This window comes from Convolutriloba macropyga, chromosome 12, assembly GCF_964194025.1.
Source record: "Convolutriloba macropyga chromosome 12, txConMacr16.3, whole genome shotgun sequence".
Lineage (NCBI taxonomy): Eukaryota > Metazoa > Xenacoelomorpha > Acoela > Convolutidae > Convolutriloba > Convolutriloba macropyga.
In genome coordinates, this window is record NC_134479.1 from 807,177 (window position 1) to 832,815 (window position 25,639).

Consider the following 25,639-nt stretch of genomic DNA (forward strand, 5'->3'; position numbering starts at 1 on the left):
CAGGGTATAGTGGAAGGTATCTGTATTTCTTGGCAACTTGTTTTTACCTGGATCCTGATCTTAATTTGGATATTGCATTGAAGTTAAGACCCTATGGTGGTCTCATTGGTATTGACGATTCTGCTCTTGACAAATATTTCAAATCATACAAAATTTTAAAATTGCATGCTATTCTCCATGACGCTTCCGGTTTTGTCTTTGAACACAGCGAAAAAGGACCAGGTTATTCTTACGTCTTGCCCTGTCCAGTCACAAATGAGTATCTCGGTCACGTGACAGGCATAGCTTTCTGTCTCTACGTGAAGACTTTTAAGAAAAACTTGTTCAGGTTATTGGAATGTTGAAACTGCGACCAGTTGTTCTTGATATTGAAGGCTTTCGACATAGAAAATCGGGTTTTATAATCAAAGAGCTTTCTGTGTGTACTCATAATTACAGCGATACAGTTTTTTTCTACCCCCAAATTCATTCAATATACTTACTTCAAGTGAACAAAAGTCTTACCAGTGGGTCTCTAAATTTCTTCATGGTTTGGCTTGAGAGAGCGGAGATTACCCCTATTGCTATTTGCAGCAAATTATTCAAAGTATCAAACTTCGTTTTCCCTTTGCCGAATTTTATGCAAAAGGAACTGAAAAAGCGGACACTTTGAAGATTTTACTCCAAAGAGACGTTATCAATTTGGAGACGCTGTTACGTCCAAAGGTTGAAAACCTAAAATTATATCGCGACATACCAATTTGTGATTTACATGCCGTAAGTTGTCCCAAACGACAACGAAGCATAGACTGTGCTACTAAGAAGGCAAAACTATTTTACCAGTGGCTGACGAATGAGTCGTCGTTTGGAAAAATCAACTCCATCTCTCCTTCAAGTGAATTTGTCTCCAAATTTGACAATTTAAAGTTACATAACGGCTGAAGACCAGCTAACCGTCACATTTGTCAAAGAAGACAAAGTTGATTCTCGTGGTCAAACTGTGCTAAGAAAGCAACAAGTTACCTGTACTGAAACAGAAATAGAGACACTGAAGAAGTACCTTTCCCTCTTAGAGTATTTCAAACTATATCATGTCTATGCAAGAGAAAGCGCGAAGACTGAAACTAACCCCTTCACCTATGCCCAAGCATGCAGTACCAGTTCAGATATCTCCAACAGATGAAAGCCTGCCGGAAGAAATCAAGGAGAGCATCAAAGACAGCAACGTAGAGTCGGTTGTGTTCAGAGATAAAACTGACTATGTGAATGCAAACTATACTATTGCTTACAAAAAGACTGATGAAAACTCGCAATTTGTGCGTTATGAAATCTTTATTTTCAATTAGTTATGCATGAGCTTGAGCTTCAATTCATTGTTTAATTTAAAAAACTGTTTCAAATGAGCCAACCTGAGGACAACACTGACGCTGGAGGAGCAATAACTGATTTAGTTTTTGATGAAAACCACCAAGAAAGGCGATCTTGGCGGTTTTGTAACTCTAGAGTTCCAAGATCTGAGGTGGTTTATTTTACCCAAATTTTCATAATTGTTTTCCTTATAGCTGTTTAATTGCTCTTGAACGCAGTTCATAGCAATTATTGTAAACGTGTGTGTCTTTTTTTTATGCAAAATTTTCGCTTGACGGTTTTGACTTTTCGAATGACTTTTACGCCCTTGACTTTTTGCATTTCGCGTGATCTAAAATTCTCTCTCAATCACAATTTCAAGCAGCTGAACTTAATTTGGCGGCAATTTAATACTAAAAGTCAAACAAAAAGTGCGCCGAAACTGGTGCCATTTTTTTAACTTTAAATCTTAATAGTGGTATATGTTAACCTCTAATGTGGTTATTTGAAGCCCACTATAGAACTTCTTAGTCCCATTTAGGCTACCCCCCCCCCCGACTGAAGCAGACTGCAATTGATTAGAGCTCCCACTAATCGTTCAAGAGCAATTCTTCCGACGTTTAGTCGGTTATGTTTCTTTAGTCAAATTGGTGTTTTTTAAACTCGATTGTGAAGAGTCAACATTCTGGTTTTCACTCCTCTCTTGCACAGTTGGATACGCTCTACCTAACCCGAAACTATGAATAAAATAATTTCTACTACTGATAGACTTTTTATGGCTATTTGTGGCCCATCATGTTGTTGGAAAACTGAATTGATTTTTAAAATGTTACTTCAAAACACCTTCTCACCCAAGTTTGAATCAATATTTTATTTCTATCAGCATGACCAACCTAAATTTCAGTTCATTGAGAGAAAAATAAACATTCAGTTTATGAAGTTTTCCAGTTTCGAGAAATATCAGAACTAGATGATTGTCTCTTGGTATTTGATGATTCATGTGACGAAATTTTTAACAATAAAGAATTTTCAAAATTAGCGACAGCTGGACGTCATAAAAAAATCAGTGATTTACGTGAAGCACAACTTGTTTCAACAGAGCAAATGGTCCAATACGATTGATCTTAATACAACACACATTGTTTTATTTAAATCGCCACGTGATGTTCAACAAATTGGTTTAATTGGTCGACAACTCAACAACACACAATTTTTAAGAGAAAGTTACGAGTTAGCAACAAAGCAACCTTTTGGCCATTTATTAAATGATCTAGACCCAAAAACGTCAGACGCGTTACGTTACTCCTCTAATATTGTGCCTCCAGGCCCCTCAATTTTTTATTTACCTCCAGCAAAATCTGTTATTACAAACCTAACCGATGAAAAAGAAAGAATTTTGTATGCTTCAGCAAATGCTACAGGTATCGGATATCAAGCTAAAAAAGTTAATGAGGTCAGCATCCAAAAAGTTTATTTATTTTATCTGCAAATGCTGTTATCTGCGAATGCTGTGTCTGCGAATGCTGTTATCCCGAACGTGGTTAATGGTAACGTTCCCAGTAACAAAAACTTGATAGAAACCAAAGAAAATTCATTCCAAAAAATTTTATCTAAACAGACAAGCTTGAAGGCAAAAAAGAAAATTTTTGAGAGAATTAGACCTAGTAAAAACGGTTAGCATTGCTTGTTACCTTGAAAAAACCATAATGCATGCAAAAGAATTCGTTCTGATTCCGAAGCGAATGTTTATGTCGAAACAACCATTAAAAAGCGAAATTCTCGACAACCCAGCCTACAGAAATAAAGCAGCTCAGTTAACACTCATGCAAAGAAATATGCCAAGTTCTGAGGGCAGCGTGGAAAAAGCAGATGGAGTAGTTCAAACAGAGCCAGTGTTAACTGAACGGGAAAAAGAAGTAGAAGACCTCGAAAAAATGGACTCGATTAGTGATGACAGCGAAATTGATCCAGTTGTCACAAAAAAACCGGAAACTGCCCCCGGAACTTTTGAATTAATAATGGCGCTAGTGAAACTGAAAGAAAAACACAAAATCCAACGCGCAGAAGTCATGCTTGACCTCCAATCACAAGCAGTTACAATTGGAGAGGAAAGCAGGTTACTATACATCAATCAAGAACCAACTAGTGTACAAGTCTCCAAATTTTTGTATGATCTACAACAGCCTACTAAAAAAATTGATCAATCAGAATACTCTCAAATTTTAGCAGTTCTCCCGATTGCGCCTGAACTTGTTACGAACACTTACGCCAAGCAAATTCTACAAGCCTGAAAGTGAACAAGAATTCTTCCCAACCCAACAAAGTCCACAATCAGGAAGCGGTAACCCAAAACGAGCCACAACAGGAAAAAAAGACAAAATTGAAAAGACAAACAAAAAAGAAAGCGAACCGAAAAAATGGGATCCTTTCTTCTTCTGAGAGAAAAACCTTGGAGCAACTTTATTCAAAAGGCCCTGCTTCTTTTGGTAGCCCAAAGCGACTTCATACACAAAGCAAAATGTCAATGGCTAAAGTGAAGTCATATTTAGAAGCAAAACCATCCTTCACAAAATACCGCTCAGTTCGTTTAAGGTTTCCAAGACTACGAGTCATTGTAAAGGACATTAATGAAATTTGGTCTCTGGATTTAGCTCATGTTGATCGAGATGTCAAATACCTTTTGGTAGCAGTTGACTGTGTCACGATATCTAAGAGTAGAACAATGAAAACTAAATATGCAACAGAAGCAGCCCAAGCATTCAAAAAAATGATCAAGTACAAACAACCATTAAAAGTATGGGTTGACGATGGTACAGAGTTTCTTGGAGCTTTCAAAAGCTTGTGTGAGAAAAGAGGGATTCATTTATATAGCACCTTTAGTGAAAAAAGTCTGCTTTTGCAGAATAAAACATCGCTGAAAAACATCATCTACCGATACCTTGAAGAAAAGTGGACATACTCTTATGTTGATAAATTGGATCAGTTTGTGAACACAATTTATTCACGTGTTAACCGGGTCACTAAACTTGCACCAAATAAAGTTACAAAGAAAGTTGTACCAAGACTGGTCTCCCTAAGTGCTCAAACAAGTATCCTTCAAATGAGCCAACCTGAGGACAACACTGACGCTGGAGGAGCAATAACTGATTTAGTTTTTGATGAAAACCACAAAGAAAGGCGATCTTGGCGGTTTTGTAACTCTAGAGTTCCAAGATCTGAGGTGGTTTATTTTACCCAAATTTTCATAATTGTTTTCCTTATAGCTGTTTAATTGCTCTTGAACGCAGTTCATAGCAATTATTGTAAACGTGTGTGTCTTTTTTTATGCAAAATTTTCGCTTGACGGTTTTGACTTTTCGAATGACTTTTACGCCCTTGACTTTTTGCATTTCGCGTGATCTAAAATTCTCTCTCAATCACAATTTCAAGCAGCTGAACTCAATTGGCGGCAATTTAATACTAAAAGTCAAACAAAAAGTGCGCCGAAACTGGTGTCATTTTTTTAACTTTAAATCTTAATAGTGGTATATGTTAACCTCTAATGTGGTTATTTGAAGCCCACTATAGAACTTCTTAGTCCCATTTAGGCTACCCCCCCCCCCGACTGAAGCAGGCTGCAATTGATTAGAGCTCCCACTAATCGTTCAAGAGCAATTCTTCCGACGTTTAGTCGGTTATGTTTCTTTAGTCAAATTGGTGTTTTTTAAACTCGATTGTGAAGAGTCAACATTCTGGTTTTCACTCCTCTCTTGCACAGTTGGATACGCTCTACCTAACCCGAAACTATGAATAAAATAATTTCTACTACTGATAGACTTTTTATGGCTATTTGTGGCCCATCATGTTGTTGGAAAACTGAATTGATTTTTAAAATGTTACTTCAAAACACCTTCTCACCCAAGTTTGAATCAATATTTTATTTCTATCAGCATGACCAACCTAAATTTCAGTTCATTGAGCGAAAAATAAACATTCAGTTTATGAAGTTTTCCAGTTTCGAGAAATATCAGAACTAGATGATTGTCTCTTGGTATTTGATGATTCATGTGACGAAATTTTTTAGCAATAAAGAATTTTCAAAATTAGCGACAGCTGGACGTCATAAAAAAATCAGTGATTTACGTGAAGCACAACTTGTTTCAACAGAGCAAATGGTCCAATACGATTGATCTTAATACAACACACATTGTTTTATTTAAATCGCCACGTGATGTTCAACAAATTGGTTTAATTGGTCGACAACTCAACAACACACAATTTTTAAGAGAAAGTTACGAGTTAGCAACAAAGCAACCTTTTGGCCATTTATTAAATGATCTAGACCCAAAAACGTCAGACGCGTTACGTTACTCCTCTAATATTGTGCCTCCAGGCCCCTCAATTTTTTATTTACCTGCAGCAAAATCTGTTATTACAAACCTAACCGATGAAAAAGAAAGAATTTTGTATGCTTCAGCAAATGCTACAGGTATCGGATATCAAGCTAAAAAAGTTAATGAGGTCAGCATCCAAAAAGTTTATTTATTTTATCTGCGAATGCTGTTATCTGCGAATGCTGAGTCTGCGAATGCTGTTATCCCGAACGTGGTTAATGGTAACGTTCCCAGTAACAAAAACTTGATAGAAACCAAAGAAAATTCATTCCAAAAAATTTTATCTAAACAGACAAGCTTGAAGGCAAAAAAGAAAATTTTTGAGAGAATTAGACCTAGTAAAAACGGTTAGCATTGCTTGTTACCTTGAAAAAACCATAATGCATGCAAAAGAATTCGTTCTGATTCCGAAGCGAATGTTTATGTCGAAACAACCATTAAAAAGCGAAATTCTCGACAACCCAGCCTACAGAAATAAAGCAGCTCAGTTAACACTCATGCAAAGAAATATGCCAAGTTCTGAGGGCAGCGTGGAAAAAGCAGATGGAGTAGTTCAAACAGAGCCAGTGTTAACTGAACGGGAAAAAGAAGTAGAAGACCTCGAAAAAATGGACTCGATTAGTGATGACAGCGAAATTGATCCAGTTGTCACAAAAAAACCGGAAACTGCCCCCGGAACTTTTGAATTAATAATGGCGCTAGTAAAACTGAAAGAAAAACACAAAATCCAACGCGCAGAAGTCATGCTTGACCTCCAATCACAAGCAGTTACAATTGGAGAGGAAAGCAGGTTACTATACATCAATCAAGAACCAACTAGTGTACAAGTCTCCAAATTTTTGTATGATCTACAACAGCCTACTAAAAAAATTGATCAATCAGAATACTCTCAAATTTTAGCAGTTCTCCCGATTGCGCCTGAACTTGTTACGAACACTTACGCCAAGCAAATTCTACAAGCCTGAAAGTGAACAAGAATTCTTCCCAACCCAACAAAGTCCACAATCAGGAAGCGGTAACCCAAAACGAGCCACAACAGGAAAAAAAGACAAAATTGAAAAGACAAACAAAAAAGAAAGCGAACCGAAAAAATGGGATCCTTTCTTCTTCTGAGAGAAAAACCTTGGAGCAACTTTATTCAAAAGGCCCTGCTTCTTTTGGTAGCCCAAAGCGACTTCATACACAAAGCAAAATGTCAATGGCTAAAGTGAAGTCATATTTAGAAGCAAAACCATCCTTCACAAAATACCGCTCAGTTCGTTTAAGGTTTCCAAGACTACGAGTCATTGTAAAGGACATTAATGAAATTTGGTCTCTGGATTTAGCTCATGTTGATCGAGATGTCAAATACCTTTTGGTAGCAGTTGACTGTGTCACGATATCTAAGAGTAGAACAATGAAAACTAAATATGCAACAGAAGCAGCCCAAGCATTCAAAAAAATGATCAAGTACAAACAACCATTAAAAGTATGGGTTGACGATGGTACAGAGTTTCTTGGAGCTTTCAAAAGCATGTGTGAGAAAAGAGGGATTCATTTATATAGCACCTTTAGTGAAAAAAGTCTGCTTTTGCAGAATAAAACATCGCTGAAAAACATCATCTACCGATACCTTGAAGAAAAGTGGACATACTCTTATGTTGATAAATTGGATCAGTTTGTGAACACAATTAATTCACGTGTTAACCGGGTCACTAAACTTGCACCAAATAAAGTTACAAAGAAAGTTGTACCAAGACTGGTCTCACTAAGTGCTCAAACAAGTATCCTTCAAAAACCCAAGTTTTATATCGAAGACTTTGTTAGAATTGTCGAAAAGGACAAAGCGTTCAGGAAGGGATACAAACAATCCTTTACTGACGAGGTATTTGAGATTACAGATATTCCGACGTTGTCACCGCCAACCTACTCTATTACTGACACAAACAAAGAAAAAATAGAGGGTAAATTCTATCAACCAGAATTACAACTGGTTCGTGAACGCAGCGAATAAAATGGCTCGCAATCAATTTGAAGATGAGTTCACAGTACATGTTATATCATCTGCATCGATGCAAATATTCAAATCAAATACACTGGCGTCATTTCGAAATTTTTTCAATGATGAAATTCAACTTTCTGGCGACTGGAGGGTAGCGTTAAGTGAAATTATCTTTCCAACAAAAATTGAAAACGTTGTGGAGGGGGATTTTATTGCTTTCAGCTTGAAAGAATATGAAGAAGCTACGAAAAGGGCCGCAGATGCCAACGTTATCTCACGACCATACAATGGATCAAAATTAGGCTTTATTCCAGGGACATTTGAAACAGTAAATCAGCTTCTATCATTAATAAAGCGTACAGCCGGACTGCCTAACTTTTCCTTCAGAGAAATAAAAAATTCTGGAAAATACGAAATTTTATTTGGAAAACGTGAAGGGATTACGTTTCCAAGCAAGGAAATTCCAAGTATCCTTGGTTTTGAAGGAGTTCCTGATGGCAATGGTATCCATATAGGCTATAAAATGAACACGACTGCAGATAAACTAATGAAAAGTGACGACACAAAAGCTTATTATGGAGAGCTACCAGCGGATCTGTTGGCTGGTAAACACTTGATATTTGTATATGCAAACATTATTGAATATCAGTACGTGGGTGATGCCAAAGCGCCTCTTTTACGAGTCATTGATTCAAAACAGCGTCTAAAAAACGGTAGCGTTTGTGAAGTTGAACCAACACATAGAATAGTTTTTTCGAACTTGGATTACAAAAAGCTACTGACAAACACAATTCAATCCATTTCTATTGAGCTGCGAACAGAAACAGGTGACTTGGTTCCCTTCTCGGGAACAGGAAAAGTTCTCTTGACGTTACAATTCAAAAAGTTTTCAAGTTAAAATGGATTCATACTACGCAAATCAAGCAACTTCTTTGCCGCATTTTTCTGGATACCATCGACAAAGAGGTAGTGGCTTTGGAGCTTTGGCTGCGGGTATTGGCCATGTTGCTCTACCCTTAGCACGTCGATTCATTCTACCGACTGCCAAACGAATTGGAAAGGAACTGTTGAAACAGAGCGTTCCGGAGCTACTAGACGTAGTAAGCAGTAAAAAATCTCCAAAGCAAGCGTTCAAAAACACCATTTCTAATACAGTAAAAAAAAACAGACCGGCGGATCACGGAAAAGAACACTACGACAACGTAGACTAAGAAGTCGGTCAAAGAGCTCGTCTAAAAGGTCAACAGCATTAGTAAAACTGAAAAACATCATTTCCACTCGGAGGCCCTTGAAGAGAAGTCGGTCAGATTTTTTCGCCAAAGTTAAAGATGATCGCTAATTTGTTGCCAACAGAAGCAACTCACAGTTCTCTGGATTTAGTTGAAAAGCCAGCTCTCTTATTAACGTTTGATGGACGTTTCTGCCAAAAATTGGGGCCTGTCTACAGTCCAAATGGACCTATGTTAGAGTTTGATGTCTCTGGTGATCGAAATAATTTTATAGATTTACAAAAAAATTTTCTCGAAATCAAATGTAAAATTGTTCAGTCGTCTGGAGCTGATTTGAAATACGACGCAGGAGCTCCTGCTGACAAAGCGAAAACTGATGCTCCATACTTTTGCAACAATGTGTTACATTCATTGTTTTCTGATTGCACGGTATCAGCTAATGGACTGAAAATATCAAATGCTAACGGGAACTATGCGCACAAAAGTTTTATTGAGACCGAATTTTCTCACAACAAAGACGCAAAAAAGACATGGCTAGCATGTCAAGGCTACTCATTTGAAGAGAACCCAGGTACGTTATCAACAACAGAAATTGATCGGAGGAAAGAATTAGTTAGAAAATCAGCCGAATGCGCTTTTTATGGAAAAGTTGCCGTTGACTTCTTCACTTGTGATCGACATCTGCTTAGCGGTGTCACGCTTCGCATTGCTTTCAGACGCTCTATCGATGATTTTGTCATTATGTCCGATGACGCTGCAAAACACTACAAGGTTGAAATTTTAGAGGCCAATTTGTTTGTCCGCAAGATGACGCTAAATGATGATGTTATGTCAGCCATTGAAGAAACCTTGTTAAGCAGTCCCGCATCTTATCCCTACTTCGAAACCATAACAAAAACTTTTTTGGCTTCAGCTGGTCTCCATAGTTGGAAGCAAGAGGACATTTTCTCGCGGGAACCAATCCGCAGACTTGCAATTTGTCTAAACACTAACGAAGCGTTTTTAGGCAATAACCGACTCAACCCGTTTCATTATCGCAAATTTGGTCTCCAACAAATATATATTTACCGCAACGGACTGCCTGTAGCGGATAGTCCAATATCAACAGATGACGATAAACTTCTCTCTTTTAACGCAATATCCGTCTTGGCTTATATTGACAACGGTCATGGAATTAAACTGAGCGAGTATCCTAGCCATTTCCTTATGGTTTTTGACTTAACCAGCACGCAACAGGCGTCCCATGATTTCATACACCCCGAGCTGACAAACTGTTCAATAACTGTGGAGCTCAAGTTCTCAGCGGCTCTTCCAAACAACATTGAAATTTTTATAATTGGCGAAAAGACAAGTACAATTTACGTTGACAGTGCACGACGTCTGTCAAAAAACCATATATTAACAAACTAATGAACGAAGACGAAGTAAATGATTTAATTCAGCACTGCAAGCTACTGAAGCACAAATTTCTGGGCGTCTTTGCAGCAAACAATTTCCCTAAAGTTTTGCAACCAAATACATTTATAATAGTCAATGCATCAGCGTCTGACTATGCTGGAACACATTGGCTCCTATTATGCATAAAAAACGAGAATTTGATTTTTGCAGATCCTCTAGGGCAACCAATATTGTTCTATAAGGATGTATATCGAAGACTGGTTTCTACCCAAGGAGACGTTCAGCTATGTCAAGTTCTAGAAAACCAGCCCATTCAAAGTCAAGACTCAAAATTATGTGGACTATTTTGTATTTATATTGCTCATCTTATTTTCAGTTTTCAGCCCATTGTTAAACGTACTGATAATGATTTGATACGGTTTGCTCTTCATATGATGATGATCTAACACTACTAATGTTTGAAAGAAATTCAATTTTTTCAAAATTTAATTTCTTCATCCACAAAACGAATGAACAACAAATCAGTATCAATATTCAAATTTCCATACCCACTCACAAAAATATCCATAATCTGACAAAAAGCACCAGAATGGGGACCAGTTAAGATTGATTCAAATCTACGTAAAGTTTCACTACTGAAATTGTCAGTTTGAGTTTGTTTGCCCGGCAAAATCATGTTGTGCAATGACTTCTGCACCACCGTTGTTTTCACTGACTTCACAATATTTTCATTGTTTTTGTGTGAGTTTCCAGCAGTTTTGGTTTGAAGCAGTTGCTGTTGTGATGATGTAACAATTGTTGGTAAACGCTTCCGCACTGTTGCTGCAGACTCAGGTTTTTCTTCGTTTTTAATGTTGAAATCAACCGCTAACTTCAATTTGAAAAAGACATCGCCTTTTGTCTCCAAATCTGTTGCTGATGAAAACAAGTATCGAAAAATGGTGAAAAGACAAGATACGGGGAAAGGCTTTGTTTCGTTTGAAAATGTCATCGTAAGTTGTTGCTGCTTCTGATGCGTCTACCAGAACATGAAAATGGTTAGTAGATGTCGTTGTTGTCAACTGACAAAATGCTGAATCAAAATGAGAACACACTGCGAAAGTTTTCACGCTTGACAAATTAATTTTTTCATTAGTGACTAAAAATTTGAACTGTTTCTGAAACTGTTTGAAGTAACTAGGTGAACGTTCAAACATTGCTTCAACCATGACTTTTATGTTGAGCTAATTTTCGATTTTTTAGCAGGAGATGGTCCGTCAGTCTTCAATTTTGATTCTGCTTCTTGTGAACTGATTGGAAAAGTTTCCCTAATTTTTGGGCGCTTTTTTAATAAGTTTGTCAAATTCTTCGGTAGTCAGTGAGAGACGTTGTTGAAATTCGTAATCGTCGTCAACTTTCTTGAATAGTTTCAGAAACACATATGTTCCAGTCTTCTCATAAGTTTTGAGGGTGGCCCTGATTAGACGTTTTTCCGTCTTTGAAATATCATAATAACTGTCCCCAAACTCAGAATCTTTTGTGGCAGAAAACGGCATATTTCAAATTAGTCTCTTGTTATACTGATAACAGGTTCTTGTGAAATGCGATATAAAATTTAACAGACCACCTCGAGGAAACACTCACACCAAAGTGGCGCGGCAAGCTTGGATTAAACAAGTGTCGTCTCTGTCTTTAATTGCAAACAGGTTTACATGTGTGAAAATGCAGACTCGAAGTACGCCAGCGGCGTACTTGAGTCTGTTAATTCATTTTAACTTGGAAACCTTTCTGTAAAACACATGTTTGTTCAATTATTAACGTGTGCGTGGTCCATGGAATTTTATTGCAAAGAGAGTTCAAAGATCAAATTGATAAGAAGACATAAAACACGTGTCAGAAAATGTGGGCAAAAGGAACACTGAACATGTAGAAAACTACTATTCTATAAAGCACGTGTTTGTTCATATGTTAACACGTGCAGTAAAACACGTTAGGTTCTTGAAACTATATTACAATTAAGGCCAGAGATCAAATTGATAGGAAGCCGTGTATGTATATACACTAGGAAAAGTGGGCAATAAAAGGAAAATTAAATGTAGAAAAGTTGTGTGCATAAAACAGCTTAAACATAAACATGGGACATAGAAATATATATGTCGTTAAACATTGGTCTGGTGCACTGATAACAGCTAGCTTCAATAAGTTTGTCTTCCTGTGGGTAATATGCAAGGGATCAAAATCATAGTTAGTGGATTGAAAACAATTGTGACCCAAGGGAGTGCCTGAACCATAAAATCAAATCAGTTTTAACAACTACGACCAAGCATTAGTTTCCTCTGAAGCATTAGTTGCTCTCTATCTTTCAATCTCTTTCTTTATCTGATCTCGATAGCTTGCTTGAACAATTTTTGAAATTTTAAAATTTCAGAATGTCTTTTTATTTGCTCTCTGATTCTGAAGAGTCCTGGCAAAGGACTTTAGTATATCAGACTATGTACGAAAATTATGTTGTTTTTATTCAACATTATAAAGACTTTTCTGAAAAAAATTGGATTACATCAGACCGCTTCATTATACCAAAACCAATTATCGATTTTGTTGCCAGTTTACCGGGAAGAAACGTACCTGCCCATGGAAGTATTTTAATTTCTGGTGGTCTAGTGCCACTACAACAACTGCAATCGTGTGAGCCGCAAGACATTGCAACATTACCCGATGAGACAAAGCAACTTCTCTTCAAGTGTGATTGCGATTGTGTGCCACTATTCGAAAGCCAACTTGGAGCTCAAGATGCTCGTGACAATTTAGCCAGTCTTTGGGGCATTCAATTATCGCCTACATCACCAACAAGTTCTTCAGGGCAAAGCTTACCGACAACTCCGCTGAGTGACCCTAGCGCTACAACAACGCCTCAGAGCTCAAGCCCGTCCTTTTTCGCAGCACTCAGTAGAGATCAAGTTCCTTGGATATTTGGAATTGGAACGACAAGCCAAGAAACACCCAATACTACAATGCTTTCAGAGGCAAACTTTGAATCACCAAAAACACCAGTTCCAGAGAGCGATGGAGAAGATAAGACTATCACTCCAAACAATTTGGAGACGCCAAAAATATGCAGAGCACCTAAAAAAAGAAAGTCGGACTTTTCTCTCTCGGTGCTTTTTGAAGACTAAACTTTTTATCAGCTTCACCTTCTCTGCTTAATTTTAGAGCTTCCCATAATTTGTTTCTTTTGTGTAATTATATGTAGGCGTTTATTTGGTGTTTATACATGAAAAATTTGCAAAGATTTCAGTTTTTCTCAAATTGAACATGTTTGAACTTGTTCTCTGTCTTTTGAATTATCCCATAAGCAGGAACCTAGGAGAATTTTAGCCAATGAAAATTACGTTTAAAAATCAAGTATTAACTTTTGTTTAATTGTACTCCTTCATAGAGTGCTTTAAATTGGATTTTACAAAGTTATTCAACGTAAAACAGTAAGAATTAGTTGCTTCAGCATATTACATAAACCACGAAAAACAAAATCTTTACTAGTTTTTTTTTCTGGTTACTCAATTCATTGCATAGAGTTCTTCGGCTGCTGTGTTGAATAGCAACTAATACTATCAACTTGTCCCTAATAAGCACTATTGTAAAAACTAAATTTAAAAAAATCAAAAAAAAAATCAAAATTTTTTTGGAATGAAAAACCAACAATTTGTCATAAGATTTTTTCAAAATGTGTGTGGATGGATGGTTAGGTGTCATGTTGTAAAGCGTAACATTACAAGTCGCTCGTTTTGTAAAAAAAACTGACAGAAAGGCACTAAAGTAACTTAAAAGTGCCGAAAAAATAAAAAAAATTAGGTGAAAACTTTGAAATTGTACTATTTATACATCAAATGACAAGGTAAAACTATCGAAAACACGGTAAAAGAAGGATTTGGTATCATCAACTAATTGCCAGCCGGCTGTTTCGATGCTAAAAACTAAGATGTTTGAGAAAAAATTTTTGAGAAAAACAATAAAAAACGCTATTTTTTGCTGTTTTTTAACATATTAACAGTGACCTTTGACCCCAAAAAAGTGGGCACCAAAAATAGTTGGGATGAAACAACAAAGCAACTTCTCTTCGAGTGTGATTGCGATTGTGTGCCACTATTCGAAAACCAACTTGGAGCTCAAGATGCTCGTGACAATTAAGCCAGTCTTTGGAGCATTCAATTATCGCCGACATCACCAACAAGTTCTTCAGGGCAAAGCTTACCGACAAATCCGCTGGGTGACCCTAGCGCTACAACAACGCCTCAGAGCTCAAGCCCGTCCTTTTTCGCAGCACTCAGTAGAGATCAAGTTCCTTGGATATTTGGAATTAGAACGACAAGCCAAGAAACACCCAATACTACAATGCTTTCAGAGGCAAACTTTGAATCACCAAAAACACCAGTTCCAGAGAGCGATGGAGAAGATAAGACTATCACTCCAAACAATTTGGAGACGCCAAAAATATGCAGAGCACCTAAAAAAAGAAAGTCGGACTTTTCTCTCTCGGTGCTTTTTGAAGACTAAACTTTTTATCAGCTTCACTTTCTCTGCTTAATTTTAGAGCTTCCCATAATTTGTTTCTTTTGTGTAATTATATGTAGGCGTTTATTTGGTGTTTATACATGAAAAATTTGCAAAGATTTCAGTTTTTCTCAAATGGAACATGTTTGAACTTGTTCTCTGTCTTTTGAATTATCCCATAAGCAGGAACCTAGGAGAATTTTAGCCAATGAAAATCACGTTTAAAAATCAATTATTAACTTTTGTTTAATTATACTCCTTCATAGAGTGCTTTGAATTGGATTTTACAAAGTTTTTCAACGTAAAACAGTAAGAATTAGTTGCTTCAGCATATTACATAAACCACGAAAAACAAAATCTTTACTAGTTTTTTTTCTGGTTACTCAATTCATTGCATAGAGTTCTTCGGCTGCTGTGTTGAATAGCAGCTAATACTATCAACTTGTCCCTAATAAGCACTATTGTGAAAACTAAATTTAAAAAAATCACAAAAAAAAATCAAATTTTTTTTGGAATGAAAAACCAACAATTTGTCATATGATTTTTTCAAAATGTGTGTGGATGGATGGTTAGGTGTCATGTTGTAAAGCGTAACATTACAAGTCGCTCGTTTTGTAAAAAAAACTGACAGAAAGGCACTAAAAGTAACTTAAAAGTGCCGAAAAAATAAAAAAAAATTAGGTGAAAACTTTGAAATTGTACTATTTATACATCAAATGACAAGGTAAAACTATCGAAAACACGGTAAAAGAAGGATGTGGTATCATCAACTAATTGCCAGCCGGCTGTTTCGATGCTAAAAACTAAGATGTTTGAGAAAAAATTTTTGAGAAAAACAAAAAACGCTATTTTTTGCTGTTTTTTAACATGTTAACAGTGACCTTTGACCCCAAAAAAGTGGGCACCAAAAATAGTTGGGATGAAAAGGAGTGTTTCATTGGCATCCGCAGACAATGAGCTACAAAAACTCTCATCACACTCGTCAAATTTAGACTAATAATTAATGAGTTAATTAGCCCTTAATTAAGAGCTAATTAGAGCTTAATTAGTCAAATTACTAATTAACTTAAAAAAATGAAAATTTTTTGCAGATTTGTAATGCCCTTGCTATGCTTCGAGGTCGAAAAAGCTTCGAGGTCGAAAAACTGCTCCTTCACCGATTTCCAAAACATCTGGCCATTCATGTCCCATTAACATCTGGCATTAATTAGAACATCAACTACCTGATAAAAAGGAGTTAAAACCCTTTTTTTGCAGTTTTGCACTCCTCGGCGGCCCGATGTGAAGGTCTTTTCTGCGACCTGTCATCGAAAAAGGCTTTTAAAGCAAAAACATATGTAACTGTCATGTAATTCTCATGTTTTGACAATTTACGACTTGATTTACAGAAACTAATTTTTTTCTGATGATGCTGGAGCAGTTTTTTCAACGCGGTCCTCCGTTTCATGTTGCTGCAAGCATTTTTCATTCCCACAGCTTTTGCGTAGCGTTGCTATATCATCCACTTTCAAACATTAGTCAAACAGCGCCCTCATGTGTGATTTTATTCAAAAAGAACATGTTGAATTGCAAACCAATTACACCTTTTGACTGAAAAACTCATCACATTCTGTTTATCGGTTGCCCGCTCACCTATTCTCGCGGTATCTAGAGAAAAAAACTCAAAAAAAATTAGCTTATGGACTTAAAATTTTACAAAAATTCGATATAAAATAAGCCCGCCAAAACCGACCAATCAGGTTGTAGCATTTTAAAATTTCAAAATTGGCGCTCAAAGTACTCCATGGTCTACGTTTCGGCGAAACCCGAAAAACCATTTTCTGTTCTTTCGTTTCTCAAATTGAATTGTTATTACTCAAGCTAAAGCTTTCGTTGCTACTCAAGTTAAAATTGGTGTAACCTTGCCGTTATTGCGATTCTTCACTCAGTACAGCTAGCAATCGGACTAGACATGAACATCATTTCCACCCGGATGAACTTGGTTTACCCACTTACCAATGTTCATTATGCGAATTTACTTCGCGAAAAATCTCGAATCTCGAGCAACACATGAGGACCGAGCACTCGCGATTCACCAACTGTTGCCGCAGTTGTCATCTTGGGTTTAATGACCCTCACTTGTATGCTCAGCATATGAACTCTGTGCACTCTCTACCCGTGTTTGGCGAGGAGTTTGAACCAAGAGATACGCCGACGGAAAGTGCGTTCAACAGTCTCTTGCGAACGTTTGAGACAACTGACGCAGAGGAAGCACGTGACCTTGAAGCCTTCATGCGTGCACAAAAACCCAGAATCGGCAGCCTCATAAGTGAGCAGTTATGCCATGGGCCACAGAAGGTTCAGTTGTGTGCGAAACTACAGCTGATAAAGTACCATAATGACCAGTCTGATAATGCTGAAGATGAGCGCATCGAAACATACGCCAACTCACTTATGACTCCAGTCTACGCAAACGGTCTCACGAATACAGCCTACTGGGGAATGGTCGAAAAAATGGTGAGCGTTTTAACGACATTTGCGTCGATGGGTAGTGGATGGGTACTCGAAAAAGTGCTGAAAGTTGATGTGAAATTCGCACGTTTCAGACCAATTCGCGGCTGGTCCTATATTGCTTTGCCGACTAAAATTGCCAATTGTCGCGGTCTGCTCAACATTAGAAATCACGAAGACCAGCAGTGCTTCAGATATTGCTATGTAGCAGCATATCATCTGCATCATGGAATAAGTCTGGACAGAGTTGGTCAGAACTACCAAACTGCCAAAACATCCCCAACCACTTACAATCAACCGAGAATTCATCAACCATTAGGTGAATTCGATATGCCTATGGGCTTTGAGGATATTCCTGAATTCGAAAAACTGAATGATGTTCAAGTTAATGTGTTTGGCTACGAAAACGGACAACTTTTTCCTCAAAATTTCGTCATACGAATCTGAATTTGTAATTGATTTACTTTTGTTGTATGATCACGATCATCACTGTACTGATTACTCACCTTGTAAAAGTCGTTTGCTATGTGCGACGTATTGACTTTCGCTGTTGTTATCGGATCTGTCGAAATTGCTTTTGGATATGTCGAGAAGGCCTCGAAAGTTACAATGTGCACATGACTAACTGTGGCAACAACGCTCCCGCAGTTATTCACATGCCTTCAAGCGATCAAAATTCATACAAATTTACAAACCTCTCTGCAACTTGGTTCGTACCTTTAGTAATATACTTCGACTTTGAGTCCTTCCTTAGACCCGTGTCAGGATGCAAAGGACCTAGTAGCAGAGCATTTACACAAGTAAAGGAGATTCATGAACCGTGTGTGTTTGCGTTAACAGTAATTGATCACCACTCTAGCAAACCAATTTTTTACCAAGTTGACAGTATGAGGACTGTATGGCTAATTTTGTGAAAGTGCTATACAAGCTTGCAAGAGATATCCACAAGCGAAAGAGAAAATATCCGTTTTTCAAAGCCGACAGGCGAAGTTTGGACAAATCTCAAGCTACACAATGCTGGATTTGTGAGAATCCGTTTTCAGAAGTCGAAGATCCAGAAAATTCGATTGACTTAGACCATTGTCACTATAGTGGCAAATTTCTCGGGTGGGCGCATGAAAAGTGCAACCGAGCAAGGAGAAACATCAATTTCATTCCTGTTGTAGGTCATAATATACAAATTGTGACCTACACCACATTTGCCTAGCTCTGAACAACTGTGAACCAACAACGACCATCAGCGTTATACCAGCCACGGACGAAAAATACATATCTATTACCTTTGGTGTGCTCATTAACATATTTGTTAACGAAAAAGGGACAACAGTGAAGGTGTATGAATATCTAAGGTTCATCGACTCCTACAAAATGACGACTAGCTCACTTGAAAAACTCGTGGAAATACTCCCGGAGAATTAATTTGAAATAATGAAGTCAATGTTTGCGACCGTCTCGGGTGAAAATATCCAGCTGCTAAAACAGAAAGGCTACTATCCCTATTCTTATATGAGTAGTCGTGCCAAGTTCTCTGACACACAACTACCACCACTAGAAACGTGGGGAAATACCTTAGACGGTGGCAATGTGAATATTACAGAAAGTAATTTAGCTCATACAAGCAGGATGTGGGATATTCTTGGCTGTGGAACACTTCAAGATTACCACGACGCTTACTTAAAATTAGACTGTGCACTATTAGCCTGCGTCTGCGAATTTCACAGAGAATTGAGTTTTATTACCTATAAGTTGGACTGCATGCACTTTTTCACGTTACCCAATGTGGCCAAAGAGGTTTCTTTGAGGATCTGCAAAGCAAATGTCGAGTTATTGACAGAGCGAGAACATCTAGATATGATCGAGCCTGCAATCCGCGGTGGCGTCACCTCTGTCTACGAAAACCGGCGCTTCATTGCTAATAACCAATACATTCCAAACTACAATAGCACAGAAGATCATCAATTCGGCTTCTGTGTTGATGCGAACAATTTATACGGAGGAGTGATGCAACTTGAAAAACTCCCCCTCTCAGAGTTCGCATTCAACACAGAAGTCACAATTCAAGAGATCCTAGACACACCTGACAACGCCAGCGTGGGATTCTTTGTGGAGGTCGACCTTTCATACCCACCAGGATTGCATGACGATCACCGGGATTTCCCCCTGGCCCCTACCAAGGACATCGTTGAAGAGGAGTGGTTGGGAGAGTACCAACTTAACTTAAAAGAGTAGCACAACCTCCCCACATCAAAAGTGAAGAAATTATTACAAACGTTTTTTGATAAGTAGAGATATGTGGTTCATTACAAATTGCTCAAACTGTATATTGAACTTGGTTAATGAACAACGCTGTATACGGCAAAACTGCGAATCTAAGCGACGCCGCAGTAAAATTACAATCACGCGTAATGCTGAACAAGTGCTGAACGTAGTGTCTAAGTTCGAATTTGACCGCTACATGATATTCGGGGAAAACATGGCTGCTTTGACTACTCGCCCAAAATCTCTCTTTTGGAACACTCCGACAATTGTGGGAGCCACTATCTTAGATTTGGCGAAATATCACATTTATTATTTCCACTATTGGGTCATGCGTCCAAACTTTGACTGTCGCCTTTTATATAGTGATACGGACAGCCTCTTATATTCTCTTCAAAGTCCAGACCTCTACAAGGAACTATCAGAAAAGCCGCAGTCAGTTCTGAGCCATTTCGATTTCTCAAACTACCCGTCTGATCATTTCTTGTTTAATGCCGGTAACAAGAAAGTAGTCCTTAAGTTTAAGGATGAATTCGCCGGCGACTACATTACCGAATTCATCTGCTTAAAGCCAAAGCTATACTCCATTCTGTCAACAAGTAAGTTTATTCTCTTTGAAATCAATAATATTAGTTTTACTATAAATATACATATATATAGTTGGTTAGTAAACATCTGGAAGTTGTTAGTATGTATTGTTATTATATAAGGGGTTAGTAATCTTTTCAGGTTGTAGAAAACTCTCAGCAAAGGGAGTGACGAAGGCTTTGCAACAACATCTACGACATGCAGACTTTGTGAATACCCTGCTGTCAGGCAACAGTGTACGTGCAGAGAACACCCGGATGGTTTCTGACCACCACTCGTTGCGCACTGTAACTACAAACAAAATCTGCTTGTCAGCGTTTGAGAATAAACGCTACATACTACCCGATGGCATAAAGACCCTCCCTTTTGGCCACTATGAACTGGGCGATTATGCTATAGATGAAATAAATTGGAGTGACGACGATGTGGAGTGGGATTATGAAAATTCTGGCAATTTTAGTGACTTACAGCTCAGCTAAGTTCGAGTCCTGAGTGGGATAACAGTTTCGTTGTGCCACAATCGTCTCCAAAAACCAACACCCAAAGCTCCAACACATGGCAGCCACCCGACCCTGGTTTTCTAGCTGCTGAATTGATAAACGATTCGGATATTGGGAGCAGTGATTTAGGTGATTTTGATGCAAGTTCGGATGAAAATTCCAGTCCCGATAACCCGTTTATTAATCTTGAAGCAGAGGAAGCCAGTGAAAGTGAACCAGAAGAACCAGTATTTAAAACTGCAAGGCGTTATTAGACAGTGTAATTAAATTTAATAGCGCAGAAAAGCGCACGCAAAACTGTACAAGTCTTGATTTTGCATGGAGTTAAGTATTTGGTTTTAATTTAAATTGATTGAGTGTTTTGAAAGCGCTAACACTACTGAGAAAGCGGCGAGACAGAAAGATTGGAATAAAGCGAAAGGAAAGGTTTTACATGTACAAACCATTCAATCCCCCCTAACCTAATTCCCACTCATGACCACTCCCTATATTCCCATGTTTAGTGTCGCATGAATACCCCCCCCCCCCTCTTAACGCTCTTATTATTTACTACTCACATTTTCATGATTTTTGAACTCAAATTGGAGTAGTGATTTTGGTCACGCCGAAACAGGAAATGGAGCGAAAAGCGATTGGTTTTGCGGCGTGAATTTTTTTCGCTCTAATTTTAAAGAAGAGTGAGAAAAACGGTGTTTGAACAAAAATTCGGTTTCTCGGTAGTGGTTTTTTGTTCACATGCGGCAATTTCACTCTATTTTTTACTGTTTTTTTCAATTTTCTGGATCGGATTTTTTTCTAGATGGTTTTCCCAATCCATTCACAGCTCATTCTAGGCCTTGTTTTTTGTTTGAATTAAATTTTCATTTCTCGCTAGTGGTTTTTTTTTGTTCACATGCGGCATTTGACATTGATTTTCTGTTTTTTTTATTTTTTCATCTGATTTCTTTTAAAATGGTTTTCTCAATTCACTCATAGTCCATTCTAGGTCTAGTTTTTCTGTTTAGTCAATGAAAATTCTTTGAATTGTACGTCAAGACTCGTCCTGCTATGTTTTTTGTTTCGTCGTCTGACGCTCTTTTTTCGTTTTACATTTGTTCACACAGCAAAGCTGAAAAAGTCAAATTTTCAGAATGACTTCTTCCTCTCACTAACGGCATTTGCGCGCGTGACGTTGTTTCTCACTCGCTTTAGCAAAAGTTTTTAGGTTATCTGCGTGATTAGATTTTGATCATATGTGACTTACTCACTCAATAAAATGACTTTTGCACTTTAAAACTTAAGTTTAGTTTGAATTTGTTTAAGGTCAAAGGAACTCATTTGTGCAGTAAAGGTCCCTAATAAGAGGCTTCTGTGGAATGAATTTTAATAAGCGTTATTAATGTATCGCTGAATGTTTTTTACCTAGTTTTTTTGAGCGGCGTCGATTTTTATTCAATTTAGATCTGTATCTGTTTCTATCTCTATTATAAGGCACGCAGGTCTGTTCTTTCGCAGCTATTCCGGCAATCTGCCGGCTATGTTATGAAAATATGCATGCTCCACTGCATCATGTCTCTCATTAAAGGAACAGATTGGCCTGCCTCATTTAGGTCTAAGGCTTTTTCTTCCGAAAACAATGTGGAGGAACTATACTCAAATGGGTTTTTTGTTCGGTCAGTTTTGCACGATCGATAGGTTCATCGTAGATTTCTTGAGTGGTATCATTAGAAAGCCCGTCCAGCGTTGAATTTATTTTTAAAAAGATTTTTTGAATTTCGTTTTTTCCACGGAGTTTCGTGAACATTTTTGAGTGATTAATTGCTCTTGAACGAAGTTCATAGCAATTATTGTAAACGTGTGTGTCTTTTTTATGCAAATTTTTCGCTTGACGATTTTGCGGTTTTCTTCTAGAACATTCTTTGACTTCTCAAGTGACTTTTTCACGCTTTTGTTCATCATTTTTGAGTGATCTCTATTGCTCTCACTCCCAAGTAAAGCTTGTTGCTAATATATAATCGGTTGCAGTATAGCAAATATAAGGGACTCATAGCGCAGTGGTTAATGTGGGTGGCTATGGATCGGGAGGTCAATGGTTCGAATCCCGTTGGTGGCAAGGATTTTCGCACCCATAATAAAAATTGATGTGAACTACAGACCCTGAGTTAAATTGCCTCGCCTTTCGTTCAAGATCAATTCTTCCGACATTTGCCGGTTTATGTTTAAGTTTTTGGTCACGCGTGACTTACCTCACTCTGAGGTCAAGTGACTGTTTGCCGCTCTAATTTAAGGTTTTTTATAGCAGCTAATAGAAGGCTAATTAAGAAACATGAGATTAGTTAAACACATTCTTAATCAAATTATTACATCTCATTATTTAATAACAAAAATTAATTGCTCTCAAACTAAATTTGTAGCAATTATATTATACAAATTTTGGTCGGACCCATTCGAATTGTCGTCATCAAAAACGGGATAAACAGGTAGCGCCCAGCGTGCATTAAGTTCTCTTAGAGCCTTTCAGCTCACTAGTCTCCAAGTATGCAATTCACAGAAACTTTTGGAGACTTACACTTATGGTGTGAGGGGCGAAGGACTGTTCTTAGAGGTTGACCCCCCCACCACTACAACAACCCCCTCACTTAAACCCCCCCCCCCCCCCCCCCCGAATCCCCATCCGAATCGTTCAGGCCGTTAGGGCCCCGTGCAGCCAAAGACCCTCTTCCACTGTTTCCCTCCAACACCCCCCCATCAGCTGCACTCACTTCACGCCTCCGAAGCAAACCTCTCGCCAGTCGTTTGAGAGCAATTCGCCTGACGTTAGTCGGTTATGTTTGGTCTTTCTTTTTGAGACCTACTATCTTTTTACAGCAGATATCCGAAGCTTTTGCGATTATTTTCTGGCAATGTACCATCAATGTTCTGCTAATCTAACTCAATATGCAAAATCCATAATTTTTTATATACTGACTTTTTAAATTCATTTCTATAGTTTTTGAAGCAATTACGTGCTCCTAATGGACGAACAGCATTTTCAAGGCTAGTTTTGGTTTAATCGTTGTCTTTTACAAGCCAAAAAATTTAGGATTGTAATCAGTCGCTCTCTTTTAAGTTTTTTTCCATTTTTTGCTTTTTCTCAAAGCAATTATGAAGATTGTTAATTACAGAACATACCTTCTCGAATCACGGCTTACTAAGTCCAATTGGCTTCCTAATGAGTTTCACGGATGCCTATCTAACTTTTCAGTCGAAAGCTTATGATCGTTTTGATTTTTTAAGTTACTTGTTTTTAAAATGTACAATAGACTATTGAGTTATGAAAGTTTTTTTTCTTTTTTTGGTCAACTTGTAGCTGAAGATCAGCAAAGACAGGTTGCATGTTATTTCTGATGGATTAGAGTTTAATGTTTTTTTCGGTTTTTTGTTTTCAGAAATTTTTGGACATTTTCACTTCTTTGAGGTTCTTTTTATTTTGTGACATTATTGACCCATTGAAGATCTGATTTTTCAATGATTATATCATGGTTTTATTGGCTGCGACACCAACTACTACTAGAATTCGCAGAATTTTATTTGTTTTTGACGATCTTTTTGTAGTCGTTTGAAAAACTTACAGGTCTACATGACCTCCTATGGATTAGCAAAGGAAGAGAAAATATTTACTGATTTCAGTTGATCGCTACATTTTTTTTGTCCTTGAAATCAATTTTGTTTGAAAAATGACCTATTTTTAGCTTTGCACTTTCCTGATATTTTTTGTCTAATCTTCACCTAGTCTCATTTTTGCCTGGACTCTAACAGACGTCACATGTCACATTAATGGTGTTCAAAAAAGGCAAAATTGATTACATCTTATTTTTTTCATGAATAGATTATGGTTTTAACGGCTTCAATACTTCTTGCAAAGTTTAATAGGATTTTGGTTCTTCGTCTGTTTTTGTGTCAATTTGTTTTTTTGCTGTATTTGTCGCTTCTATGTTGGTATGATTGAAGATAAACGTATTGAAAGATTTTAGTTGATATCTCATGGGTTTCATTATCTGAAATTGTTTTCAAAAAATATATTTGCCGTTCGTGTTCTTTTTTGTCTAGCTGTTACTGGGTGTCACTAAGGACTGGTTCAATAGATTTTTTTTATTGAATTAGAAAACTAATTTGTTTAGTTTAGTTTTAATTGACGCTATTTTGACTGTTATTAATTGCTCTCAAACAAAGTTTAGCAATTATATTAGTCCTGCTGGTCTTTTTTGAATGCGATTTTTCCCTTTAACGATTTTTGTTTGACCCATTTTTCATCACCAAAAACGGGATAAACAGTAATGCCCAGAGTGTTTCAATTTCTCTTAGAGCCTTTCAGCTCACCAGTCTCCAAGTATGCGATTCACAGAAACCGTTTAGAAGGGCGGTTCTTAGAGGTTGACCCCCCTCGCAACACCTCCCCTCCACATCAGTTCTCACTTCACCCCCAATCTCCACTCCTACACAAAAAACCCGCAATTCCCCCACTGGTGCCCACACCCCCTCCCCCTCCACATCAGCCCCTCGCTGCGTTCAGCTCACGCTCCTTTAATTAAGCTAAAGCTAGCCTCATTTAACCGGGGCTAGCTACTGACGAAGCCAGCTGGTCGTTTGAGAGCAACTCGCCCGACGTTAGTTGATTATATCCAAAAAAATAAACATTGTGGTGGATGTAACGAATGTTTTTTGTAATTTGATTTTGTTTTTGTGTAGTTTCGTAATATCAGCCGAAATATAATGTGGAATTATTTGCTTTACTAAGTGATTTGAGTTCGAAGTGTTATTTTTTATTCGTAATTATAACAGAATATTTGAGTTTTTCTTTTCATCTGTTCTTCAATTGGTAGACAATTACGACAAAAATGTGTATGAGCGGGGTCGGAACATTGTGTGAACACTACTGTGACTCTTTGTTTACTACTACAATGAATTTAATCTGTAGAGATACGCCATTTCCCGAAGTTTTAGAGAGTTTAG

At 37.6% G+C, this 25,639-nt stretch overlaps 2 protein-coding genes across 4 annotated transcripts in view; one reads left to right on the forward strand and one right to left on the reverse strand.

The window, feature by feature from the left end:
- LOC142351238 (116 kDa U5 small nuclear ribonucleoprotein component-like) overlaps positions 1 to 11,644 on the reverse strand; it is a 664,445-nt gene extending 652,801 nt beyond the window's left edge. The window contains exon 1 of the mRNA XM_075403381.1: positions 11,633 to 11,644. The gene's annotated coding sequence lies outside the window, so the exon portion shown is untranslated. The remainder of the gene's footprint in view (positions 1 to 11,632) is intronic.
- LOC142351237 (uncharacterized) overlaps positions 1 to 25,639 on the forward strand; it is a 427,767-nt gene that overhangs the window by 258,068 nt on the left and 144,060 nt on the right. The gene's annotated exons all lie outside the window — the stretch shown is intronic.